Here is a 12,773-nt window from a genome sequence, read left to right as displayed (position 1 = left end):
GAGTATTGTCTACTTCCAAATGACCAAATATGGTGACTACGCTAAAAATGCATGATAATAAACGGACTTTGGGAACACCTGTGACAGCGCTTGGTGCTTCCAAGCCGCAGATCTGGGTTCAATTCTCAGGTTGGGCACGGTCGACTCGAGCCTTTCATCTCTTCAGTGGGAAGATAAAATGAGTACCAAGCGTGCTTCGGATTAAATACTGATACACTACATTTGGCTAACACTTAATGGGAACATCTGCCTTGCAACCCAGAGCTCTCAGTCATGGAAACTGAGATAGGCACAGTAGGCCCTCGGTCCCCATTGGGCTGTTGCACTGAGATTAGTTTTAGTGCCTCATATCTGTTTTCATGTTGCTTTTTACAGAGCTACCACTTCAAGTATCACTTCCATACATACTAGGATAGAAAAACTGAAGTTTTCACACCAATAATATATTTTTCCTTGAGAAAACAAAACACAGGGCCATGCTCTGTAGTTTAGTATGCCCAGAATTCCGAACAAGAACAGCCAAACAGAAAGGTTTTTATGCAGGTATTGGGTAGCAGTCTATAAGCAGATACAGGGTCTGACTATTGTGATGACACTGGGCACAAGCTGTATTTGGTAACAGCTGCATTTGATAAGCCCCCTTCCCCTTCCCAATGCCACAAAAAGTAACAAAATATTTTGATGCTTGAAACAACTGAGCTAAACTCGGCAACATATTAGAGATATGAAATTCAATTTGGAGGTGTACAATAGATAACAGCAGTGATGACCAGAAACCACTATAGTGTCCACTAAAAGCTAACCTCCTAAGGACGAAACGGAAGATACCGGGGAAAGAAGAGATGTGGTGTACTATTTTGTTAACAATTAGAATGCTTGAAATTTTGGGTTTAGTAAATAAATACAATATTTTAAAAATTCCACTAGTTTCTTTTTTGAATTTTACACTATGAAAAAATTTAAAATAAAAAGTGTGAAAACGCACTTGACTAAATGTCTGAAACTTATTTCCTATTTTCAATGTGTGAAATATGCTTGTGAAGGAGTTGAAAATATCTTTGTAAAGCATTTTGTACCAGAGAATGGCTAAGCTCTTGAATGCCCTGGTCTATCAGGAAGTACAAGAGCACATCCTCTATTTCTGAACACATCAAATCTCTCTTTCCTCGAATACATCAGAACAATATATTTTTTTTAATGGGGCTGAAGTAGAGGTACTGCCTTTTGCAGACCTAATGCGATCCCCCCGACATAGCAACCACCCTTTCACGTGGCACCACCATCGGTGGGATGCCATTGCCATGAGAATTTTAATGCCCAGTTTCCACACTAGATGGAGGCATCTGAGTACTCTTTGATGTGAAACAGCACAAGGAATTAAATTTTTCCAAGAGATACTATATGCCAAACGAGTACTCGAGGGATCTTTTACATGCCACATAATCATACGACATGAATGCTGTCAATTTTCTGCATCTTAAAAATCCAGACTGCAACCAGGATAGAACCTGCGCCTTTGGGTGTAAGAGACCAGCGTCTAACCACTCTGTCGCATCAGAACAATATATATTACACAAAAATGCAGGGCTTTCTCAGTTGCGATAGAAAATGGAAATGGACAAAGGGCCAAAATCGTACAGCAGCCCAATATTAAAATGAAGAGAAAAAAATATACCTTTGCTTCATACTGCCTCATATGTGCAATATGCATGGAATAAAAAATTACCAAAAATTTACTTTTTATTTCACAACAACAAAATTCCCATGACAATTAATCAAGCAGTGACAAAAGAATATATATTATTATCATGCAATTATTTACCAATTTGTAAATTTTAACAATCATGCATCTAAAGTTATGGCATGAAGCTTCCCAATGAGGATGTCCAGATTAAGAATTGCAAGTTTTGATGTTTGGGAACATAACTAGATTTTGATTTTACAACATATTGTGATGTCTTAGGGTCAACAGTAGTACCAGAGCAATCTCACAAAGCCAGATTTTTTCAAGAGTCTCTCGAAGAAAAGGGTCTTGTCAACTTAGACCCCTTAAAATTTCGAATTGGTTGTAACACAATCACGTGTTTTCAAGAAAGGTGGGATGCATCAGAAAGCCAAGCCCGAATTCGAGGATCAATTGGCGCCTCATTTGCAAGGGCACTGCCGGCCCACATCAAGGAGCGGGTGGTCAGAGGCTGTGAACAGGAACTTGACATGCCAATTTTGTAAACTGTCAGCCAGGTGCCATCCCATCTGCTCCTATTTATCAGGTATGGCTCCAAACTCAACCAAACAAAAGATGCGGTCGTTCACCAGTCTCGGGCATGCTGTCAGTTTCATATCAAACACACTCCCACAAAGTGGACACAGAGACAAATCCAGACACTCGCAAGGTCACACCGTTTGGAAGATTTCACAATATGTATGGACAATAAAATAACTTAGGGATGAGAAACAACTTTTTAACAAAAAAAAATAACAAAGCTTCCTAACATGATTTTTAATTTTCCAATTTCAAGGACTTAAAGGAAGGAGTCTGGACCCAAGGAACCACCCCCTGACCTAGCTGATAATAATTTAAGTCAGGGGTGGATCCAGACAGAATACTCGGAGGGAGTCATTTCGAAAAATATGATGCTTTGAAAAAATTTTGAATTTTACAAATACCTTTAACTAGAGCATTTATTAAGGAATTTTCACTAGGCAACGCAAGTTTAACATAAAGGCTGTAACTTTCCCAATAAGTTTTCTCTTTTCTTAACAAACATGTGCATATATCGTTGTCTCAAATTGGTATTCCTGTAATCAGTACTGTGTTCTGAGGCGACTGTATAGGATTTATGATTTAAGAGGAAGCCGATATGAATCAATCATAAATATAACATTAACTCTGAAGTAAAGGAGATCCAGGGGTTTCTCCTCCAGAAAATGCTCGAATTTAAAAACGCATTTTAGTCGATCTTTGGTAATGTTAGGGGAGGGGAGGTTCGGTGGCGCTAATGTCTATTTTTCAAAATAGTAGCTCTAAGAATGCAGTTTTAGATGATCTTTGATGATGTTAGAGGGAGGAGAGATTTGAGGGCCCATCTGAGGAATTTTTTCTGATTTGTAATCTTAGAAATGCTTTTAACTGTCTTTCAAATACAAATACAAATGTGACGACCAGCAACAGGCTCTGGGCCCAGCTAGGCTGGTCCTAGTCAATTAATTAGACCCCAATGAAGATCAATGGCCCTCTTAAAGCTATCCACCCCCTTGCTCATTACCGTCTCTTCCGGTAAGCTATTCCAAGTGCCCACGACCCTGCTAAAGTAGTAGTTTTTCCTGATTTCCAAGTTAGCCTGAGATTTAAATAGCTTAAAACAATGACCCCTTGTCCTGCTTTCCCCACAAAAATTTAATCCATTTACATCTTTCATTTTGATAAATTTAAATAACTGAATCATGTCCCCTCTGACTCTCCTTTGCTCCAGGCTATACATGTTAAGCCTATTAAGTCTGGTATCATAATCTAAATCTGAGAGTCCCCTTACTAATTTAGTTACCCTTCTTTGAACCCTTTCCAATACAAAAATATCTTTCTTCAGATAAGGCGACCAAAACTGAACAGCGTACTCCAAATGAGGTCTTACTAAACTCCTATATAAAGGCAGAAGAACTTTCTTAGATTTGTTTGAAATAGATCTATTGATAAACCCAAGCATTCTGTTGGCTTTGTTACTAGCAATACTGCACTGTTGACTAAACTTGAAGTCCTGATTTATTAAGATACCCAGATCCATAACATTTTCTGCCTGATTTATGACTGAACCCTGTAAATGATATCTCATACGCTTATTTCCATGACCTAAGTGTAGCACTTGACATTTCCCTACATTAACTGCCATACCCCATTTATCTGCCCACTTCGTAATATGATTTAAATCCTCTTGAAGCTGATTTACTTGTTCTTCATTTTCGACAATCCCCATAACTTTTACATCATCAGCAAAACAATTCATGCTTCCAGAAATATTTTCATTGATGTCATTCATAAATATAATAAACAAAAGAGGCCCTAAAACTGATCCCTGAGGAACCCCACTTAAAACATCACTCCAATTAGAATGATTTCCTCTCACAACTACTCTTTGCTTCCTACCAGTGAGCCAATTTCTAACCCAAAGTAAAGTTTTTCCTCCTATTCCTATGCCAGCTAACTTGCTGAGAAGCGCAACATGCGGTACCTTGTCAAAAGCTTTTTGAAAATCAATATAAACAACATCCACACATTTTTTGTTATCTAAAGCTGAGGTAACCTTGTCGTAGAAATGCAATAAATTAGTAGTACAGGATTTACCTTTCCTGAAACCATACTGCAAACTAGTCAACAGACTATTAGTCTCTAAGAACTTCATGATCTTAATTTTGATCAAAGTTTCGAAAATCTTACAAATCACCGAAGTCAAACTTACAGGTCTATAATTCCCAGCAATACCTTTAGACCCCTTCTTGAAGAGTGGCGTTATGTTAGCCAGCTTCCAGTCCTCTGGCACCGTCCCCGAGTTATAAGAAGCATTGAAAATAATCAAAATAACATCCACTAATTCATCTGCACATTCAACCAAAATTTTTGGATAAATATTATCTGGTCCCGGAGCTTTAGTTGCTTTAATCTTTTTCAAATGAAATAAGACCTCCTCCCTGGAAAATACAAAATCCTCAAGCTGTATAATAGCTTGTGTCTTGTTAGTGTCAACTGTTGAGATACAGTTATCGTTAAACACACTGGAAAAAAAGTTATTTAGAACATTTGCAATATCCCTATCGTTTTGGATTAAATTTCCATACTCATCAACCAAAGGCCCAATTTGACTGTTTCGAGCTTTCCCAGAATTAGCGTAAGCAAAAAACCTCTTAGGGTTCCCATCAATGTCATCTGCCAGCCTTTGCTCCAATTCCCTTTTCTGAATCCGTACCAAATACTTAAAATTTCGCCTTGCCTTACCATACTGGAGCCTCTCCGCACTCTGACCAGTTTCTTTAAACTTACGAAAAGTGGCTTGCTTATAATTAAGAGCTTCTTTAGTCTCCCTGGAGAACCACATGGGCCAAATTTTGGTACTAACACCTTTTCTCCTAAATGGAACATAGTCCCCAACAGTTTTAGCAAGTTTATCCTTAAATTCCGTCCACTGCTGATCTACGTCGTTATTTTCCAACCCTGACGAAAAAACCTCTTTCAAGCTCTGCCTAAGTGCAACAAAATCGGTGTTTCTGAAATTGGGCACAAACCTAAAATTATCATCTTTGCACACTTCAAATTTAACACGGAACCTAATGCTGTTATGATCACTATCTCCAATATGCTCCCCTACACTCAACCCTTGAACAAAACTACCTATGTCACAAAAAACTAGATCAAAATGGCCTCCTCTCGAGTTCCCTGAGTTACAACTTGATCTAAGAAACAGTCACCAATTACTTTTAAAAATTCCTCTTCTTTGCCATTACCAGGATAAAAATTATTCCAATCAATACCCGGAAAATTGAAATCCCCCATTATGATAACGGATCCTTTACTGGACATGTCACTTATAATACGGTACATCTGTTCATCTTGTCCCTGGTTTGAATTAGGTGGCCTATAAATGTTTCCAAAGCGTAGCTTTTTGCCCTTACTGCTCATCAACTCCAGCCAAACCATATCAATATCAGTAGGCTTATCATTTATGACCAATTCATTGCAGATAAAATTGTCTCTAACATAAAATAAAACCCCACCACCTCTTTTACCTACTCTATCCTGTCTGAACAAATTATACCCAGCAATATGTAATAACTCTGCATCATATTCGGTAGCCCATGTCTCTGTAATTCCAATAACATCCAACTTCTCATCCATAACTATGCTCTTCAATTCATCCATCTTGTTCCTAATACTGCGAGCATTGGTATAGAAAACTTTAAGCATGCCTAAGTTGCTTTTATTTAACACCCTGAAATTTCCTAAATTACAATATTCGTAATATTAAGGGCTCTGGTGCGACCCCCCCCCCCCTCCCATGTTTTTGAAATTAAAAACCTTAGAAACGCAAACATTATCTCCAATAATGTTAAGGGGGAGGTTCGGGTTTTCTCCGGCGGATTGTTTTTCTTGCCATTGTAGAGCCAAAAACAGTTTTATGATCTTTTCGTGATGATACGTGGAGGAGAAATTCAAGGTCCCACACCAAGAAATTTTTCTAATTTGTGGTCTTGAAGATGCATTCTAATTGTGTTTGGTAATGGTAGGGGAGAAGAGGTTTGGAACGCTCCCCCGAAATTGTAGCTCTAAAAAGGCTGTTTTAGACGATTTTTGGTGATGTTAAGGGGAGGAGAGATTAAAAGGCCCATCCCAGAAAATTTTACTAATTTATAGACTTAAAAACGCATTCTAGACTATCTTTGGTAAGGTTAGGGGTTGAAGAGATTCTAAGGTCCACTCCCAAATTTTTTTTTAAAAATTAAGCTCTTTAAATTGCAAATGTAGGTAATCCATGATTCATGAATAACTTTTAGAGGATCAGCAATTTTTCGAAATTGAAGCTCCAGAAATGTAATTCTTGAAGACTTCCAATGATGTTAGGGTGGAAGGAGTTCTGCTCCGGAAATATTTTGAAACTCAAGCACTTAAAACAAAATTTTGAGCGATCTTGAACGAATTTGGTGAAAAGGAGAGGTGGGGTCCCTCCTCTGGAAACTTTTACAAGTTATTTTTTAAAACGTGCTTTGTTGAGGATTTTTGTTAATATTAACAAGAGGAAGAGGAGTGGTTTCTAGGGTCCTATATTAAAAAGGGAATGAAGAATAATTACATAGCACTGCATAAAGCCAGGTTAAAACTTAGATCTAACTTTAACTTCAATACGCAAGCGGGTCATTCCATGTCAGTTCAACCACACCCCAACACCCACCATCTCAGATTTCAATGAAACTTTGTATACTTCTATGGTTCATAGTGTTAAGTAACCTCCTAAAGTATTTCTTCTCTATTAAAAATAGTTTTTATTTTATGACCCTTCAAAGTTTTGAGATTTTGCGTTAGTTGTCATTCACAGTTCTCTCAGAATGAACTGCAGCTGTTTGCAAAAAAAATTATTTCCCAACAACTAAAGATAAAAAGTTTTTGAAAATTTTCACATTATACATTAAGACTTCAAGCATTTTAGAAAAAAATATATCAAAAATCTAAATTTATATTCAGCAATTAAAAAAAAATAACAAACTAAAAATTTTAAAGAATTTTCAATAAAAAAATGATTTTTAAAATTTTAATTTTTTGGCATGAGGGTCTAAATTAAAATAATTTATATATTTTTTTAAATGATCAGTAACATGTGTGCTAACATATAAAATGAAAATCTTTAGGGGACTTTGAGGGATTCTGCCCCCTTGCCCCCCTTATTTTGATAAAAGAAAAAAAATCGATCTCAATCTTACAATCTTAGCTAATTACTAATAGCATCAAAGAAAATTTGAATAATGACATACATTGGTGTTTGAACCCAAATTTAAACATTTTAATGCTCAAGATTTTTTTGAATTGAAAGTAGTTAATTAAATAAATTAATAATAAACAATAAAAACAGGTTATCGCGAAATTCGAAATTTTCCTACAACAATTTATGTATACTAAAAATTATTGTTTAGTATGCATTAAGACAACATAGAAATTAAAAAAAAAATCATCTAATTCTAGTTTATAGCTAAGCAATTAATACAAAGTATTACAAATCCTATAAATACCAGCTCATAGTTCTTAAATTCCTTCTAAATTACGTCTGTTTTCCTACTAAGAAGATTAGAAAAAACGTACAGTGGCTCCCAAAAGTCTTCGTACACCTACGACTTTCAACGAAATAGGCCCCAATCCATTGGTTAGAATTAATATTTCGGAATAGGTATTTAATTATAAGATTAATGATCAATTTTTAACAAAACTACATGAAAAGTTTTTTAAAAACATTAAAACTTATTTTTTTAAAAATCGAAAACCAAAAACTGCCGGAAATTTTATCTCACAAAAGTCTTTGTACACTTTATAAAATGTCTATATATTATTGAATAATCTAACTTTTGATAAAGTTATTAATTAGTAGAATATCATGCAGTATCAACAACACCTTTTAACCGCCTGGGAATAAATTTCATTCTTTTTTATGTCTTTTTTTTTTGCATAATTTCTGAGTAAGTGTTCAACCACACTTCGAGTCTTACTGTTTCTAGCTCTATTTTCGTTTCAAAAACGTATTTTCGTAATCTAGCCTACAGATATCTCTAAATATGTTACATTAAGTTCAAATCTGGAGATTGAAGGGGTATTTTCTTAACTTTAGGACAATTTTTGAGGCACTAGAGGCAAACGTTGAAAACCGTGTGCTTCTTATCGTTATCTTGATAAAAAACAATGTAATTTCCGATAACCAAATTTTTGGCTAAGAGTTTAAAATTGGTTTTTAAAACATTTAAACGAACAATTTAATTCATTATTTCATCAAAAAATTCTAAACTACCAAGTCCTAATGCTGATATGCACCCTCACACAAGAACTCCTTCACCGTCCTGATTAACTGGTCCAACTAAGTTCATAAGATTAAGTTCCTAATTTTTTCTTCTACTTGCAATTATACAACAATTTCACCAAAAATGTTGAATTTATTTTTATATGAAAGTACGACGTAATTCCCAATCGTTTTGAGCGTATTTATCATTGATTTTGCGACGAAAAGCGTAAGCTTTCTGTTTTTCGCACGGCCAAGCAAATTTCTGCGGGAAGAGGTCCCCTTTAATCCAGCTAATCAGAGAACTTGGCGAACAATTTTAGGGGAAAATTAAATGTAAAAATTTTCATTTAACTCTGCAGAAACTTTTACAGCACTCAAATGTGTATTTTTCATAAATTTTTTAACTGTAAATCTCCGATCACGCTTTGTCAATTTTGCTGGTTGACCTTTTCTTACCTTATTTTCGGTCCGATTCTTTTCTTTATAGCATTTTATCAAGCACTTTACTATAGAATGGAATAAAATAACTAATTTAGAGACATTTCAAACCAATTTAGCGCTACTGTGATTAAAAAATTCAAATTTCGAATGGTGTTTGTGGTTTTTTACGAATACCAGCCATTTTGAAGTAATGGCTGGTATTCGTAAATTGTGTTTTACATTCGTAAAACATGTAAAAATTTTCATTTAACTCTGCAGAAACTTTTACAGCACTCAAATGTGCATTTTTCATAAATTTTTTAACTGTAAATCTCCGATCACGCTTTGTTAATTTTGCTGGTTGACCTTTTCTTACCTTATTTTCGGTCCGATTCTTTTCTTTATAGCATTTTATCAAGCACTTTACTATAGAATGGAATAAAATAACTAATTTAGAGACATTTCAAACCAATTTAGCGCTACTGTGATTAAAAAATTCAAATTTCGAATGGTGTTTGTGGTTTTTTACGAATACCAGCCATTTTGAAGTAATAAGCACAATAATAAGGAATAAATAAACAAAAAATTCAAGTCAAATGACTTTTAAGGGTCAACACAATGCAAAAATAACAAAAAAAAAAACGACATATGATAGTTTTAATCACGAATACATTCGAAAATGTTTGAGTGTACGATGACTTTTTTGGCGTATTATTTCTCTGCTTTTCGTTTTTTGACTCATTTCAAAAAGAAGATCCGTCAATATTTTTTAAAAACTACAGGGTTTTATTTAGAATGACATAGGAATGATATAAATAAAATATTGGACTTCATATTCGAATTCAGTTTCTCGTTATTTTGGTTTTACTAAAAAATTTCAAAGTGTACGAACACTTTTGGGAGCCACTGTATGTCATTCTAATTGTTGTGTTATGTGTAATCAGATCTAGGCCAAATACAAGTAAAAATTTGATATCTGTCCAGTAATGATTTCTCTAACCAACTGGGCAAAGAACGGATTAAAAGACAAATTCGAAGCTAGACACTTCTAGTTCGCAGAGCTTTTTACTTGTTTCATTAATCTAATATCAAACTGAAACATGGATTTGTTTTCCGCTCATCAAACAGATTACCCCAGAAAAGTTCAATTTCCCGTGCCTTCTCCAAAAGATTTTTCTGTATTCGCCCCTGAAGGGCGGTATGTTGTTTAAAGCCACTTTTTATTTTATACAAATGATTTATAAACATTCTACTCTAAATATTCCTGTTTAAATACAGTGAAACTTCAGTAACTGGACACACTGATAACCCCTGTAACTGGACATTTATTTTTCTTAGGGTTGGCCCAGTGCAAATTCAATGGCTGAAAATCTATCCAACTTGACACACATTTGCGAGAACCCCCTATCAGTCTGCACCCAATTGCTATTCTAGTTCAATTTTTGCTACCAACATTTTTTCATATTAAAACTTTTTCTCACAGAAACTCTTTAGGAATTAAAATTTTGGAACCCCAGTAAGTTGACATCCACTTAAGTCGAAATTTTTTCATGTTTCCTTGGTTTGTCGAGTTATGGAGGTTCCGTTGTAGTTTGAATTAGCACATTTTATACCAATTTCTTTTCTCTATTCTATTTATTGCACTTAATTGCATTGCACTAGTGTACACCCCCAAAAGCAGTTGAGGAAAAGATGCAAGTTATGTTGGGGGAGGGGGGGGGATCCGGACAAATATTGTTTTTTTTCCCTTGCAAATACTAATTTGGTTTCTTATTCACATTAAAAAATATATAAAAACCCATTGAATATGAGCGATGCAATTTATTTCCTCATTTGCTATGAAGGGAGGGGGGAAGGTAATTTACTTTATTTCGAACGTATTATTAGTAAGCAATCAGACTATTAAATTTTAAGGGGTGTCAACTGTAATTTCAAGAAAGGAAAAGGATGAATTTGTTGCTGTACATCAGTAACACTAAAATGAAAAACAGTTCCACTATAGCAATTTTTCTCAAACATAAGGGTGGCGGTGGGAGGGGGGGGGGATCCTGAAAGTGCTAGAAACTGCATGATTATGAATTGGTATTAAGACTTAATTTTTGTTTTCCTTTGTCTTAACTAAAATGCAGTAATCTGTATGCAGATATTGTTGTCTGTAGCTTTTAAATTTCATGATATCTTATTTTCAGAATGTCTATATTTTAAACAATTTTTAATTATTTCAAATTTAAAAAAAAGCTTGAATATTAAATTTATATGTCTGACTTCAATATTAAACACACTTTATATTTAATTTTTTTTTAATTAATTGTTGGGAACTCTGTTTTCAAAGACATAGAAGAGCTTTTCTCTATGATGCTTTCGTTTTTTCTGAAGGGGTGGGAGGGCAGAATCCCAAAAAGACCCATAACTTTTTTCATAGGGGAAGTTAGGACGCATACTCATGATCATTTTTCATTGTTAAAATGATTTTTAAAACTGACCCTGATGTTAAAAATTTGACAAAGGCTTTTTTCACCAAAAAAAAAAAAAAAATCAAAATTTTTCTTTTTCCAATTTTTTTTTAAATTCTTAGTATAAACCAAGATTATTATAATATTTTTAATAAAAATATTCAAAATCTAAGCATTTTTTATGAAAATTTACAAAAAGGTAAATTTATTAGTTGCCAAGAAACAATTTTTTCCTATTAAACAACAGTTCAGTTTGAATGTCTTAAAAATGACAAGAAATGCAAAATCAAAAAATTTGATAAGTCTATAATATCAAAATACATTGAGATTGAAAGAAAAAAAACTAAGGGGCTGCTTTTTACCACAAAATAAGGAAATATACCAAGTTTCATCAAAATCTGAGATGGTACGTGTTAAAATCCCATTTTTACGGTAGATTTGAGGTAGAACTACCCCATATTTTAAGTTATTTCAAATGAAAAAGAAGCTTAGATTTTTTTTACATTTGAGTTCAATGTTCTACACACTGTATATTCGATTTTTTGTCGTAATTGCTGACAATTCTGTTTTTAAGAATATGGAAGAGATTGTCTGTATGATGTTTCCTGCTTTTTTTTTCAGAATGGGGGAGGGGGGCAGAATCCCTCAAAGTCCCCTAATGTTTTTCATTGGATAAGTTAGAACACATATTCATGATCATTTTTTAAAAAAATTATGATTTTTAAAGCTGACCCTCTTGTTGAAATTCAGAATTATGTCAGCACCTTTTTTTGACAAAAAAAAATTTAAAATTTTCACTTTCGTAATTTTTTAAAAATTTCTCATGTAAACTAAAACTATTAAGATATTTTGTATCAACATGTTCAAAGTCTTTACTTTGTGTGCAAAAATTTTCAAAAAGATTATAGCATTAGTTACCAAGAAACAATTTTTTTAATAAACAACATCTTCTCAGTTTGAGTGTCTCAAAAATGATAAAAAAATGCAAAATCGCCAGATTTCAAAAGGATATAAAATCAAAACGAATTGATATTGAAAGAAAAAAAATTAGGGGGTTGCTTGTAACCATAAAGGGATGAAGTATACCAAGTTTTATCAAATTCCGAGACGGTGGGTGTTAAAATCCCATTTTTGTGGTTGATTTGACGTGGAATGACCCGCGGGTCATTCCATGTCAGTTCAACCACACCCCAACACCCACCATCTCAGATTTCAATGAAACTTTGTATACTTCTATGGTTCATAGTGTTAAGTAACCTCCTAAAGTATTTCTTCTCTATTAAAAATAGTTTTTATTTTATGACCCTTCAAAGTTTTGAGATTTTGCGTTAGTTGTCATTCACAGTTCTCTCAGAATGAACTGCAGCTGTTTGCA

At 34.2% G+C, this 12,773-nt stretch overlaps 1 protein-coding gene across 1 annotated transcript in view; it reads right to left on the bottom strand.

The window, feature by feature from the left end:
* LOC129231585 (receptor expression-enhancing protein 1-like) overlaps window positions 1-12,773 on the bottom strand; it is a 57,555-nt gene that overhangs the window by 33,870 nt on the left and 10,912 nt on the right. The window lies entirely within an intron of this gene.

This window comes from Uloborus diversus, chromosome 10, assembly GCF_026930045.1.
Source record: "Uloborus diversus isolate 005 chromosome 10, Udiv.v.3.1, whole genome shotgun sequence".
Classification (NCBI taxonomy): Eukaryota; Metazoa; Arthropoda; class Arachnida; order Araneae; family Uloboridae; genus Uloborus; species Uloborus diversus.
Note: the sequence above shows the minus strand (reverse complement) of the source record. Positions and strands in the feature narration are given on the sequence as shown.